The 15,719-nt window shown below is 54.4% G+C and overlaps 1 protein-coding gene across 1 annotated transcript in view; it reads left to right on the top strand.

Annotated features, from left to right (window-relative positions):
* Window positions 1-15,719, top strand: part of RPL36 (ribosomal protein L36) — a 173,067-nt gene that overhangs the window by 7,481 nt on the left and 149,867 nt on the right. The window lies entirely within an intron of this gene.

Below are 15,719 nucleotides of genomic sequence, written 5' to 3'. Positions count from 1 at the left end.
GACATAATGATGAGGAACCCATCTTATAAGATGGGTGGGGTGAGAAGTGAATGAGGCAACGCATGATCGGCGCTCAGCGGCAGGTCTGACCTTTTCTCTCTCCCAGACCAGACCTGCCTCTGCTTTGAAATCCTTCTAGTCAGGGATTTTTCTAAAATCCCAATCCTCCCGACTCTCCCATCGCTACCCATTGCCCTCCAGATGCAGCCCACACCTCCCCTCTGTGGCCCACAAGCCCCCCATGCCCGCCATGACGGTCAAGACCCTGCCAGTCTCTTAAGCCCGAGGCTTTTCAATGCTGCGAACGCATCACGTGTCCTTGAACTCTAGAGCTTTGCAAATGCTGCTTCCAGGGCCAGGAACAGCATTCTGTCTCCTCAGTGGCACTTGGCCAGGCTGACCACTTACTCTTCAGGTTTTCTCGGTGGCCGAATGCCTCCCAGGGCAGCCCTCGCTTGCAATGGAGAAGAGACAGAGACACACGGGGAGAAGGCCAGGTGGTAACAGAAGCAGACATCGGAGTGACGCATCCACGAGCCAAGGAGGGCTGAGGGAGGCCGGCCGCCAGAAGCCACAGGCCCGGGGTGGGGGACGGGGCGGGGGCAGGACATGGGGCAGATTCTCCTTCTGAGCCTTGAGAAGGAGCCAACCCTGCCAACACCTTGACTTTGGACTTCTGGCCACCAGAGCTGGGAGAGGACAAACTTCCATCGTTTTCGGGAGGCCCCCCCTCCAGCCCCACCCCCGGTGGCGGTACACTGTGACAATGGCTTGTAGGCAAGGAATCTTCCCTGGAATCCTTGTCCCAGGTCTGTGTGAGCCATCCAGGGCAGGTGGCACCTAGCTGAGAGCGGAGGGTGAATAAGGATGAACTTGGTGTAGGAGGGCAGAGAATAGCATGCTGGGAATGTGACCAGAGAGTGAGAAGGTCCTGAGGTGCAGAAGGGAGGGGGGAGAGGGAGGGAGGGAGAGGGCGAGAGAGAAGGGAAGGAGGGAGGGGGGAGAGGAAGAGAGGGTGGGGGAGGAAGGGGGAAGGGAGGGAGGAAGAGGAAGGGAGAGTGGGAGGGGGAGGGATGGAGGGAGAGAGAAGGGAAGGATGGGGAGGGAAGGTGAGGGAGGGAAGGGTAAAGGGAGGGAAGGGGAGGGAGAACAGGCAAGCTGAGTGTCTGGAAAGAGGGTCTGACTCAAGGACAGGAGAGGGGTGTGCAAGGCCACAGAGGATGGGAGCCACAGGAAAGTAGAGGGGCAGGGCATCGGCCCATTGTTTTTCCCATTTCCACTCTCTATATTTCTGCGCTGCTTGGCTCTTTTGTGATGGGAACAAATTCACTTATTACTCCTGAAATAAAAAGCAATTAGTGTTTCAGAAAGAGGCCTCTGGTTGCTGGCTGGTGGGTGTGGACTGGAGAGGGAGAGGGGGCCAGGAAGCCACGGAGGGGACAGGGACAGAGACTGAGGGAAGGGGCTGAGAGGGGACAGAGAGTGACTCAGAGGGGACAGCAGCCCTGAAAGAGTGAGTGAAGGACAGAGAAGGTGCTTGGGGCCGAGCAGTGGTCCCCTGCCGATGCCGTCCCTCTGGGGATTACCCCCAGAAGTCCCTGGTGCTGGTGCCTCTCATGTCTTTCAAGCAACTGCAAATTTTCCTAAGGGACGGTCCTTGGCCCCGCTGGAATTTTAAAACATCGGTGCCTTTGTATTCTGCAAGTCCCATCTCTTTGTGGCAAGAGATTTGGGGTTTTTATTTTATGACTCCCATCAAGTTTCTAAAGGAGGACAACAGGAGAGTTGATATTTAGGGAGTATTTGCTAAATAAAGGAGCAACGGATGGTTATAGGGGAAAAGATGGAGAAAGAGGTTCTCCAAAGACAGCAGTTGATAATGGGGTGTCTTGATTTCCTAGGGTTGCTGTAACAAAGTGCCATGAACTGGGTGGCTGAGAGCTTTAGAAATGTATTTTTTCGAAGTTCTGGAGACCAGAAGTCCAAGATCAAAGGGTCGGCAGCATGGGCCTCCCTCTGAGGGCTCCTCTGGCTACTAGAACCTTCTTGGCCCACGTGCTGGTAACCTGGGGTGAGCCAGCCAATGAACACCCCTGGGGGCGGCCAGACCCACAGCCGGTGGGACCATATCTCACTCCTCCAGTGAAATGACTCTGGGGGCACATGTCCTTACCACCTCCCAGAGGACCCCACTGACAGTTGAGCCCCAACTGCCCCCCTGACAATGTGCTTGACCGTGCTGCTTTTAAGTTGCCCTCCCTTTCCTGTCTCTGACCACCACCACCCCGGCTCCTCTCCCAGTTTTTTCCGAAATCACTGCCAAAATAAGTAATTTTGATTCAAATTCTTGTCTCAGGGTCTGCTTCTGGGGGAACCGACACTAAGATGCTGCCTGAGAATAGAGGCAATGTATAAGAAAGCAGAACAAAGTGACAGAGAGAGACCCAGGTTCTAAAAACATCAGCACCTGGATCTAGCTGAGCCTGAAGGCCACACAACACCTGTACCACTGTTAGATGAACTAATACATTCCTTTTTTGCTTAAAAGGGGGTTTCTGTGTCCACACAACTAACCTGAAGGGACACTGGGCACAATTGTAAGCCTGATTTTCACCCACATTCCCCCCCACACACACTGTTTGTAGGGGGAGCCTCGTTCAGTGGTGCTGGCGGGGATACACTGAAGATGTCTGGCTCCTCAGGCTGTTAGACATAAGACACATATCAGATGGGGGGTGGGATGTGTCCTGTGGCCATAACTTCTCGGAGCTCAAAGTCATGTCTCCTTCCCTCCTTCCCCGAGTGCATCTCCTGGGGCATTCAGTGTTAAACTCGTGCATACATGAGTAGGTATGCAGTGCACACACACCCCGGATCGGATTGCAATCCAGGAGACCATGTGGCCCCCCGGGGCTGGGGCTGGGGCTGGGGGGAGGAGATGGAGGTGTGCGAGGGGTCAGTGATAAGTTGCCAGTGAATCGTTCACCTGCAGCCTGACCTGGGCCCCTCTGTCTCTCTGTTTCTCCTCTCTGTGCATCTCTATGCCTGTCTCTTGCTGAATCTCTGACTCTCTCTCTCTCCCCCCTCCTTCTCTATCTTTCCGTTTCTGGGTGAGCATCTCTTTTTGTCTTTGCCTCTATCCCTGTTCCCCGACTCTGTTTCTGTCTGTCCCTGTCTCTCTATGTATGTCTCTCTTTGTCCATGTCACTGCATCCCTGTCTCCTTTTGTGTTTCTCTTGGACTTACTCTCTCTTGCCTGTCATGTTTCCCTCCGTGGCCTCCGTGTCTGTCCTTTAGGCCTATGTTTATCTGTGTTGGCCTCTGTTTCCCCCTCTCTTTCTCTCTCCGCCACCCCTCAGCCCTACACCTGGCCCACAGTAGATACACAGTGGATTTTGTCAGCTTCAAGGCCAAAGACACACCTCTGTGGACCTGAACGAGCCTGACATGGTGAGGGATGAGCTGGACTTGAAGCCCAACATGGCCCTTGCTGAGCGAGCTCGTCCTTCCCCGTCTGTAACATGAGGGTAACGGGTGTAGAGTCAGCAGAGACTTTCCCGAATGCAATCACCCGTGGACCTCCCACTGCCCTTTGAGCTTGGGACAGTGCCTTTCCCCATTTCTCCCAGGAGGAAGCCAGCAGCATGCAGAGAGGGGACAAGCCCTCCCGAGTGTCACAGCCAAGAAGGGGTTGAGCCACCCTCTTGGCCCCAGACTCCCCAGACCTCCTGCCCCACTGGCCAGGCATTGGCTGCAAATGAACAGGTTTGCCCTCCGAGGCCAGACTCCTTCAGTTGTCTCCCTACCTTTCCTGCCCCGAGGTCCCTGCTCTCGGGTGGCACAGCTGGGCTCGTGGAGACAGAAGACATCTCTGGGGAGAGGGATCTGGTGCATGGGACGATGTGCTAGGCACCGGACAACCCACCGTGGCCAAGGCAAAACCCCTGACCTTACAGAGACTCTGTTCTAGCTGAGAAGAGGGAAGACAGCCAGACAACGAATTAACTAAATGAATAAACCAGCCATCAAACAAAATAATTTCAGGGTGTGAAGTGCAGCAAAGGAAATTTAAGCAGGGGCAGCATTAGGTGGGGTACTCAAGGAAGGTCTCCCCAAAGCACGCACATTTGAACAGAGGCCCAAAGAGAGGGAAAGGATTTGCTTCTAGAACATTCTCCGGGTGCCACCAAATCATACTCCACTGAATCGACCTGGGATTTGCTGGTTGGCATCATTTCATTTTGTTTATTTGTTCAGCAAATACGTGCTGGGTACCCACTGTGTGCGAGGTCCCAGGCTGGACACCGAGGACAAAGTGACCACGACAGACCCAGTTCCCACCCTCCCAGGGCTCTGTCCAGTGGAGGAGGAGAGCATCCAAACAAATGAACAAGCATATTTCAAACAGTGATAAGTCCCATGACAGAAGTAAGACCACGAAGAGACAAGATCGAGTGCCTGAGAGGCAAGACGAATCCAAGAATGTGAGGTAGAATTTGTGGGTAAAAGCATGAGGACAAGCAGGGTATTGGCACGGTGCCAAAGCAGGGCTCCCGAGATACTTGCTAATCCGAAAAGTAAAACAGTAACTTTCCAGCGGGGAGCACGGTGGTCACCGTGGAATCAAGGTTAACATTGCTGGTGATGAGATGCATCAGCTTCACGCGGCTCCTGGTCTCCTGCACTGAGGACTCACCGTCACCCCCCACGTCACCCCCATGTCACCCCCCGCGTCACCCCTGAGGGATCGGGGCAGAGATGCACAACCCAGGCTCATGGTGAGCTGATACCAGACAGACCCGAACTGAGGGACGTCCCACAAAATCCGTGGCCAGTGCTCTTCCTAAATGTCAAGGTCATGGACAATGATGAGGAGAGACTGAGGAACCGCCATCCCAGACTTCAGGGCACCGGCCAGGTGTGGCAGCAAGGCACGTGAGCGGCTCTGGGTGGGATCCTGGGCCAGGAAGAGGACAGTCCGTGGGAAAACGGGTCAAACCCGAGTACAGGCTGTAGGTTTGCTAGCAATATCGTACGCACACTGATTTCCTGGTTTTGCTCGTCATGCCAGGTTATGTAAAATGTCATCATTAAGGAGAGCTGGGCGGAGGGTGTATAGGAGCTCTGGACTTTCGGCAACGGGGATTAGTGCAGCTCTTCTGGAAGTCTAAAATTATTTCCAAACAAAACATTTAAAAAACCCAAACAGCCTTAAGGAAAAGAAGAGGAAGAGGGAGGAGGAGGAGCAGGGGGACAGGGGAGGGGGAGAGGAGGGGGAGGAGGAGGAAACCTCAGAGGGAGATGGTGGCTGGCAGAGACGGTGGTCAGGGAAGTCCTCTCCGAGTGGCTCGGCATTTAACCCAAGACTTGAAGGGTGACGCGGAGTTGGCAGAAGGAGACGGGGTGGGGAAGACCAGAGTTCTAAGGGGCAGGAAGAACATGAGCAAATGTCCTGTGGCAGGAGGGGTCTGGTGTGTCTGAGGACAAGTGAGGTAACTGCCTTGAGTATGGAGGGTCTTGCAGACAGAGATGAACATTGTGCCTTTTGTGGTAACCGCAATGCAAAGCTTGGCCCTTGAGACAAGGATTCGGGTACAAGGACTTTACGTGGGAAGTGATTCCAGGAAGGGAGCGGGAAAGTGAGAGAGGCATGGGAAGGAGCCCAAAAGGGGGGCTTTCGTGAGCAGGTGACTGTGGTGAGCAGAGGGGGCTCAGTCCCTTTGGGGACTTCTAGGGGACAGTGTAGAGCTTGCATCTCAGAGATGTGTCACTCGAGGGATGAAGGAGTGGGGGTATTTATGCACCAGCTCCTGCAAGTCACTGGTTGGAGGCTACCAGAGGGAAGAAGAACGTGATTCTGTGACGCTTCCAGCCTGCATGGGTGTGAGCAAAGCAGGCTCGGGTGGAGAGTTGGAGCGGGGGTGCCAGCCAACAGCACAGGGAGCTGGTGAGGGCCCAGGGGGTCTGGGAAGGCCATCAGTGGCATCAGTCACGGGGCCTCTCTAGCTGCGCTAACCAACATGGCAGCCACTCGCTACATGTGGCTATTTAAATTCACTTCAATGAAGCAAATTTTTTTTTAAGATTTTATTTTTAAGTCATCTCTACACCCAACGTGGGGCTCACGACCCCGAGATCAAGATCAAGAGATCAAGATCAAGATCAAGAGATCAAGATCAACTCACAACCCCGAGATCAAGATTCTCACACTCCACCAACTGAGCCAGCCAGGCTCCCCTTCAATGAAGTGAAATTTAACAGTTCAGTTCCTGACTCACACTCGCCACAATTCAAGTGCTCTTTAGCCACACGGGGGTGACGGTGTTGGGGGGTACAGGTCTAGAACATTCCATCATCACAAAAAAATTCTACTGGATGGCCCTGCCCTGGGGAATGTCAAGCAAGAGAGGGACACAATCTGATTGAGGGTCTAGGAAAAATCCCTCTGGATGCTGAGGAAAAACAGCTGGTTGGGGTTAACGATGGAATCTGGGAGCCTAGGGAGGAAGCAGGACCAAGCATCTGGGCTGGAGGGAGCAGAGGCTCAGACCAGTGCAGTAGCTGGCAAGGGCGGAGCAGAGCTGTTTGGAAGTAGCATCACCAGAGAGTCCTGACCATTTGAACGTAAGACGGGGAAGAGGAGGTGAATCTGGACTCTGCTGTGAGCCCCAGGTGGAGGTAGGACGGCCTGGGACCAGGGAGAGGAAGCCAGTTCAGGGACGAACACTGAGTTTTGTCCGGGCCCTGCAGGGCCTGAGGGGTCAGGGAGAAATCCAGGGGGACGCCCCGTTGGCAAGTGGACTGTGATGGCAGCAGCCTGGGCCGACCCAGGAATGTGGGCCCACGGGGCACTTGGGCCACAAGCCCAGCCGCCAACCACTGGGCCGTGATGTCACTTGTCAGGCGGACGCAGAGCCGCGTCCCCGGGCTCCCAGGCACAGCTTGCCTAAAAGCTAACAAGTTTTGCCTCCAAATGGTGGCGGGGTGTGCGTGTGTGTATGTGTGTATTTAATTCTGGAATGAATTTAATTCTAATTCCGCCGACTTTGGGGATGGGAAACAGCTGTCTTAATGAGTTAAACAGTGGGTTTAAAATAGCGAGCATCTGTTCTCCGTCTGAGCCAGCACCCGCCGAGGCCGCTCCGAGGCTCTGAGCTCACAGTTCAGGGGCCCTGGTGGCGGCTCTCGGGGATGGTGCGGAGTGTGGCCCAGGATGCGGGTTCGGATCCAGCCCTGCCGCCAGGCAGGTCACCCGCGCCCCTTCTCCCCCGGGATTTCTGCTGCTCTCTCCGTACAAAGGGGGCTGTTTGCCCACGACACCGAGCGGCACCCCGTGTCGGGACTGCAGCTGTCAGGTGGGTCCCACGGGGGCGACAGATCTTGAGCACAGACCCCTGGGCTTCACGCGCTTCCTGGCTGTGTGGCCTGAGTCACTCTGTGCCTCAGTGTCCTCGGTCTGTAAAGGGGGATGGGGGTAGTAACTCACGCAGGGAGTTGGAAAAAAGTTTAGATGAGCTACCACACATTAAATGAATACCTGGAGCGGTGTGCCTGGTAGACAGTAAGCGCTATGTAAATGCATAATGAGTTTTTTTTTTTAAGTAAATAAATATATAATAGAATTTCAAAGAGCAAAGAGGGCTAGGGAGAGGAGGTAACAGGGTGATGGATGCCACAGAGGGGACTGTGTGGGGCTGCCGTGGTTGGGGAAGTCAGGGAGGTGAGCCTACCAGGCAGGGAGAACAGCAGCAGGTGCAAAGGCCCTGAGGCAGGACTGTCCACAAATAGCAAGGAGGCCAGCGTGGCTGGAACAGGAGCAGAAGGGCCACAATTCAGACCAGGCTTCAGTTGCATTAAAGGGGATTAAGCTTTATCCCAAAGGTACTAAGGGGCCACTGCAGGCTTCAGGTGGGGGTGGGGAGTGACATCTGATTGGCAGCCAGACTTATGGCTCTCACCTGGGCTTCTGTGTGCATTTATTGAGCATCTACCAGACCCCGGGGCCTCAGGGGATAATACCATGCAGAATTAGACTTGCTCACAGCCACGTGGAGAGAAAGGGAGACACTGGATATGCCCACATGCTTCCATCCCAGCTCGACACAGTGCAGCCCATGGGTGACGCTCTGGGCACAGACGGCCCTGGGGTTGAGCCCCAGCTCTGCCACTCCCCACTGTATGATCTGTCCTCAGTTTCCCCTTCTTGTCACTGAGTTGTCTCATGGACAGAACAAGATCCACGCCTAGACCTTCCCATGCACCGGCATCGTGTTCCAAATGCTTAGCCCTAACCTCTTAAAAAGTGAACCACACACCGACCATATGACCCAGCATTTCCACCCCTAGGGATTTACACAAGAGAAACCGGAGCCCCCATCCACCCAAAGACTTGCACCCTCGTGTTCAGAGCAGCGGTATCCCTAACAGCCCAAACTGGAGGCCACCCAAGTGTCCATCAACAGGTGAATGAATAAATAAGCTGGGGTTCATGCAAAGCATGGAACATTCCTCAGCCATAAAAAGAAACAAAGCACTCCGACACATGACACACAAACAAATCCCAAAATCGTTATGCTGGACCAAAGGAGCTGGACACAAAAGGTGCACACTTTAGGACAGCTAGAAAATGCAAACTAATTTATAACGACCGAAAGCAGATGGGTGGTTGCCTGGAAAGGGGGAGGGGGTTGGGGGTGAGGGGGAGAGCAGGGAGGATCTACTGGGGGAACCAAGGGAACTTTGGGGGTGACAGATGTGTTCACTGTCCTGATGGTTTTACAGTTGTGGGGGGCGGTGTGTGAGAGAGAGAGAGAGAGAGAGAGAGAGAGAGAATGCCTCCAATATGCACACCTCCGATATTTGCAGTTCACTGCTTACCAGCTATACCTTCCATAAAGCCATAAAAACAAAATGAAATAACCACAGAACATTCACTTAGCCCAGCACCCAGGGTGCCAGGGGGTTCCGGCTGGGTTGGGGACATCACAACTGTCATGGGGAACGGGCATGGGGGGACGGGGCATCTCAGAAGGAGTTGGCCCAGGGCCACCAGCTTGCGCCCAGTCCTCCTCTGCACCCCCTCTGCCCGGGGAAGGAGCCTGGGCCTCGCCAGCCTGCACTTCACCCAGGGCCGCAGAAAGTAATTTCTTAACGCACTGCTCTCTGCCAACAAGACACAAGATTAATTACAGCCACAAACACACTGGGCACCCCCTAAATATTTCATAGATCTGTGTGTGTGTTCACACGCACGCACACACACGGAGCCAGGGGGCTGACTCTGGGGTTTTTTTTTTATATTCTGCTTTTCCTTTATAAAGGAGGCTGCAGGTGGACAAATCGGGGGACTCTCCCACCAGTGACCTCTTCTCTCCTGTCTGTCTTTCAGTCCTGTCCTTGCCACAGGGGTCTCGAGGGGATGGGGAGCTTTCGGCCCAGGGTTCGATGAAGGGGATCAGTTCCCCTGGGGCCCTCTGTGCGAGACAGCACCCGTGCTGGTGGATGGAGGAGGGGGCAAGTGGAGGGGTCTTGGCCATGACCTTGCTCTTGGGGAAAACTAGAGGCCCCTGTGTCATTAGGGAAAGTGGCCAAGAGCCCCCTCCCCCTTCCAAAAGGACCAATCAACACGCATTTCTCGGTGTGACCGAAGGTCTCTGGGGCTCCGAGGGTGGCAGGTTAGGGTGCAGACAGGGTCAGAGACCCAGCGCCAGTGCAACCCCCACGATTCCTTGGCTGTGTAACCTCGGGTGAGCGCCTTCCCCTCTCTGGGTCTCGGCTTCCCTATCTGTAGGATGGGGATAATGGCAGTTCCGTATGTCACAGGGCTACTGTGAGGCCTAAATTAGATCTAAAATCCTTATAAAAGTTCTCAGGGTGCATCCAAGGATACACAGTTGATGCTCAGTCAACGTAGCTATCACGGGGTAGGTGTTATTACTGTTTGTTGAGCTCTGGGCCCTATCCTGGGAGCTAGGGATGGAACAGCAAAGGAGACAGTCCCTGCTCTTATACCCAGCCCCATGCTCAGACTTTATTTCTTTTTCTTTCATGTGTGCACTTTATATATGGAGGCTCACAGGGACTCAGTGCAGAATGTGGACAAAGGAACTCAAAGATGCCTCAACAATCCCAATGGCTCTTCTTTTTGCTGATAGGGAAACTGAGGCCCAGTGAGGGGCAGGGAGGGCTCCCAGGCCTCCACCTCTGAGCGCAGCCCTCCAGCCTCAAGAAGAACTCCACATTTTACCAGTCATGGCCCTGCCTGTCTTCAGCACTGCGGCCACAGGAGCTGCCTGCCAGCAATTTACTAAATGTGACAGCGTCTTGGCCCCGATGGTACAGCCTGAGCCGGTGGCATCTGCAGGCCTGTCACCTCCCATTCCGGGGCTGAGTAATGGACCAAGGGAGCGAGAGTCGGGCATTTACCGTTTGCCAGAGCCCAGCTGTCCAAGTGCTTCTAAAGCAGACTTAGGGGACAGCTAGGGACTCTCACCGACCCCAAGGATGGACAGATCAGGACCCCACTAGACAGATTTGGGAACCTGAGGGAGGTCAGGAAAGGAGTCACGTGGGTATCTGGAGGAAGGGCATTGTTGGCAGAGGGTCTGCCCGTGCAAAGGTCCTGGGGCAGGACCGGGCCTGGTGTGTTCCAGAGACAGCCCCTGTGGCTGGAGCAGAGTGAGCAAGGAGGAGAGAGGGAGGAGGGGAGGGCAGAGAGTGGACGGAGCAGGTCGTGCGGGGCCTTGGGGACCTCAGGGAGGATTTGGGCTTTTCCCCAAGGGAAATGGGAGCCCTGGAGGGCTGTGGGCTGAGGAGGACAGGGCCTGACTCTGGTCTCACAGGCGCCCTCTGGTGGCTGTTGCAGGGAGGCCAGACCATGGGGGGTCAGGGCAGGTGCCCCCATGGGTGACAGAGTCACATTAGTCAATGAAAGTGGAGGCGGGGGACAGATATAGCCCAGATGATCTGGGAAGAAATCTAAAGAGGTGAGCTTTGAGTTCTAGGTGAGTGAGAAGCCACCGTGGAAAAATCTAGGATAAGAAAGGGCACTCCAGGCAGAGGGCACAGCCCGGGCAAAGGCCCTGAGGCAAGAACAAGCTTGGACTATGTGAAGAGGAGCACAGAGATGGAGTGAGGCTCGGGGGGTGGGGGGGGACGTGGGAGGAGGGCTCAGATCCCAACCTCACAGAGCCCTGTGGGCCCCAGTGAAGAGTTTGAATTTCAGTCAAAGGCAATGGGGAGCCATGGGAGGGCTGTGAGCAGGGGAGGGACATAATATGATGGATGGTGTGGTAGGCAGAATACTATCCCCCCAAAGATGTCTTCATCCTAATCCTTGGAACCTATGAATAAGGCACTTTAGATGGTGTAGTGGGATAAATAGTGTTCCCGAAAATTCAGGTCCACCCAAAAGCTCAGAACGTGACCTTCTTTGCAAATAGGATCTGCAGATGCCATTAGTTAAGGACCTTGGCATGAAATCATCCTGGATCTAGGGTTGGCCCTAAATCCAATGACTGGTGTCCATATAAGAAGAGGAGAGAACATAGAGACAAGGAGAGAAGCGAGCAGCAGAGATGGGGGGACGGGGTCACCAGCCCAGGACCAGCTGGGGCCCCCTGGGAGCTGGAAGAGGCAGGAAGGACCCTCCCCTAGAGCCTTCGGAGGGAGCACAGCCCTGCCCCCACCTTGATCTCGGACTTGTGGCCTCCGGAACAGAGAGAATAAATCTGTTGTTTTAAGCCACCCAGTCTGTTGGTACTTTGTCTCGGCAGCTCCAGGGAAAAGGAAATTTGCCAGTGTGACTAGATTAAGGATTTTGAGAAGAGGAAATGCTTTCCGTAGAGCCAGTAGAACCCAGTATGATCACCTGGGTCCTCAAGAGAGGGAGGCAGAGGGTGGGAGGCCCAGAGATGGGCAGACCCCGGGCTGCTGGCGGTGAATATGGAGGGGGTGCCACGGGCCAGGACAAGGCGGGAGCCAGGTCTCCGGGGACCCGGGGAGTGGGGGAGCCAGCCCTGTCCACATCTGGATTTTTAGCCCCCTGAATCCAGTGTGGACTTCTGGCCTCCGGGAGTGTAAGATAATACACTTGCGTTGTTTAAGCCACTAAGTTTGAGGTCAATGGTTACAGCAACCATGGGGAGCTCATACAGATGGTTTTCATGGTTTCCACTTAAAAGGAGCAGAATCTGGGCCGATCTGGGCACAGGGCAGCTGCTCACGCCCAGCCCGACTCTCAGTCCGCTGGGGACGCACTGATGGACCCCCAGGCCCACTGCGTTTCCTCTCCCCTGACACCCAGCAGATCTGCCTGCCCTGGGGCGGCTGCAGGAAGAGCCTCCCCCAGCCCCTTGCACGTATTACTGTTTTTCAGATCACAAGCACCTCACAGGTCCTCAAACACCTTCAAACCGTGCGGACCAGTGGAAAACAGAGGTCGCACACTGTCAACCCGGGGGCCACATCCAGCCCCCAGATGCATCTTTTCCCATCAGGGCTTTTGTCTGGGTTTTAAAGTGAGTTGGCAACATCTGATCTGGAAGTTTCCTGCCAATGAGAATTGGGGCTTGCTTTGACGAATGAGAGAATCTGGCCACACGGGGCCCATGTTTTCTTGTGGCAACAGTAGCCTGGTGCTGAGAGGTGCCGCCCCCTTTCATGGAGGCAGGGGCCTCCGTCCCCCAGGGGAGCCCACTCAGCACGCTGAAAGTCATCACCACCACACACTGACCCCGGGAGCCTTCTTCTGATTAAAAATATTAGTACTGGGGGACGCCTGGGTGGCTCGGTTGGTTAAGCGTCTGCCTTCGGCTCAGGTCATGATCCCGGGGTCCTGGGATCGAGCCCCGCATCAGGCTCCTTGCTCAGCGGGGAGTCTGCTTCTCCCTCTCCCTCTGCCTGCTGCTCCCCCTGCTTGTGCGCTCTCTCTCTCTCTCTCTCTCTGACAAATAAATAAAATAAAATAAATATTAATACTAGCTTGGTGGCTCCTCAATAAGCTAAACATAACCTTACCATATGACCCTGCATTTCCACTCCTGGGTGTCTACCGAGGAATTGAAACTAGGTCTTCAAACAAAACCTTGCACACAGATGTCCGTGGCAGCATTATTTATAGTAGCCAAAAGATGGAAAAGACCAGAATGGCCATCTGCTGATGAGTGGATACAGAAAACGTGGTCCATCACACTCTGGAATATTATTCAGTTGAGAACAGGAGCAAGGAACCCACACACACTGTCCCGGGGATGGACCCTGAGCCCACGACGCTCAGGGAGGGAACCAGACGCAGAAGGCCACACGGGGTGTGAGTCCACGTGGGTGACATGCCCAGAACAGGCTCATCCACAGACGGGAAGGGGGCACGTGGGTGTGAGCGGCTGGGGAGGGGATGGGAGGTGATTGTTAACAGGTACAGGGTTTGCCCTGAGGTGATGGAATGTTCTAGAACTAGACAGAGGTAGGAGTTGCACAACATTGTGAATGTACTAATTGCCACTAATGGTACATTTTGTGTTATGTGTCTTCCACCACAATGAAAAATAATTTTAAAATGTAAAAAAAATTAATATTTTGGGGTACTCAGTGTTCTTTTGGGGTGATGAAAAATGTTTCGGAACTAGAGAGAGGTAGGGCGACCTTGGGAATGTACTCCACTGCACTGGTTAATTTCACGTTGTGGTTAATTTCACCTGGATTTTTTTTAAAAAGTAATAGTAAAATAAAACCAAGTAAAATCCTGCTGCAACAACCTGCTTGCCTTGGGTGACCACCATCAACAGGCTGGTGCAAATGCTTCCAGAACTTTCTCCTCCCATGTCATTGTTCTGCAGCTTCCTCTTGGCCCAGCCACGTGCCCCAGACATCAGTCACATCGGCTCACATAGCCAACCCCATCCTTTATCATGCATCATGCCTGCATAGTATTCCCTCGTACAGGTCGCAGGGGCCGCCCACCCCCTGGTGGTGGGCTTCTGGTCGTTTCCAGTTATTTGTACTTCAGCGCTAAAGAAAGGTGATTGGACATGTCTCTCTATCGCTGTGGAAGGGGGGTAGAGGCCGAGTTTGGTTTATTTTGAGTTTCATTGGGTACTGCTGACATCTCCCACTGTCCCCCACATGTGTGAGGGTGTTTGATCCATGTCCCCCTCCTCTCCTCCCCTGTTCAAAAAAAATCCTCCCAGGGCTCCCTAGTGCCCCTGAAACAAAATTGGAAATCCTCCCTGCAGCCCAAAAGAACCCGTGCGATCTACCCCGTTTCCCCTCCTCCCTCTCTCTCCCCCTGGCTCACTCTGCTCCAGCCACGCGGGCCTCCTTGCTGTTTCTCCTTCATGCCAGGCACGGTCCTGCCCCAGGGCATTTGCACGCACTAGACTCTCTGCCTGGATTTCTCTTCCCTGCCCACCCCCTTCTCCAAGCAAACTCCTCATTTTGCAAATCACAGCTCCAATGCCATTTCCTCATTCCAAACGTATGGAGGGGAGAGAGACAGGTGAGGGTGTCTGAGAGGGAATGGGAGCCGGTCCAAGGGGAGAAGCCAGGCAGAGACCAGAGAGGAGGGGCTCGGAGCTGGGCCGGGGCCGGGGTGTAGGGAGAGAGGGAACGGGAGGCCGAAAAGCCTGCTGGGGCTCGGTGGGGACAGCTGGCCCCTGTCGTGCGGAGCCCCCCACCCCCTACCAACGTGCTAGCTCTCACACATCAACACTCGCCAGAGATGCGGGAAATATTTTCTCTCCGACTGACACTTTTGGCAAAATACAATTGCTCCAGCTTTTTCTGTGCAAAAAACATGTCCATCAAAACCGTCCCCGCAGTGCCTGCAGGAAAAGGAGGCCGCTGGATTTGGTCCGGGGACTGCAAGAAGGGCTCCGGGGAGAGGGAGATGCAGCTGCCTCGTCTCTGTCTGCAGTTGGAGGGCGACATAAAATCAGTAAGAATAATAGTAAAAGAGTGGCTGCTCGCTGAGCACTCGGTCAGGGCCAGATGCTCCCCTATCTGCCTTCTCCGTGTGCCTGAACACCTCCACGGTGGTTATGATCCCCATTTTTCAGATGAGGACGCTGAGCCCGGAGAGGGAAAGACACATCCCCAAGATCACACACAGCAGAGTCAAGATTTGAACCCAGACCCCACTCCATTTCCCCAAGGATGCCTGAAGAGCTCCTTCCCACACGAGAGAAGGAAAGAAAGGCAAGAGAGGCTGAGTGATCAGCATATGCAGGGGCTTCAACAGCTGCGTCCAGCAGCCCTCAATTAAATCAGTCTGTGCCTATGTGGAGCCTAGAACAAGGGGCACCGCTGAGAGGGCTCCCAGCCACAATGGGGTGTTCTTGGACTCCCCTAGCTGGCCAGTCATACCTTCTTCGACTGCCTACATCGTCCCTGTCACATCCCAGTCCCCACAAACCCTAAGCCAGGGGTAAGCATGGCGGCGGCGGCTGTGCAACCTTAAGTAAGTTGCTTAACCTCTCTGTGCCACAGTTTCCCTGTTGGTTATAATAGAAAAAAATCAATCTCTACCTCCCCATTGAAACAGTTAATGTTCCCCAAACACTTGGGACATGGCCTGTCACACAGTAGGTGCTTAGAAACGGGGAATCTAATTAGGTAAGTGATCCCTGACCACGGATTGGGCCACCCCGGGAGGCATCTTCCTCTCTCCCCACCCACCCAACCCAGGGAAAGGTGCGACCTCCAGAAAGGCAACGGGAAGATGG

The sequence above is a fragment of the Halichoerus grypus genome, chromosome 1, assembly GCF_964656455.1.
Source record: "Halichoerus grypus chromosome 1, mHalGry1.hap1.1, whole genome shotgun sequence".
Classification (NCBI taxonomy): Eukaryota; Metazoa; Chordata; class Mammalia; order Carnivora; family Phocidae; genus Halichoerus; species Halichoerus grypus.
Note: the sequence above shows the minus strand (reverse complement) of the source record. Positions and strands in the feature narration are given on the sequence as shown.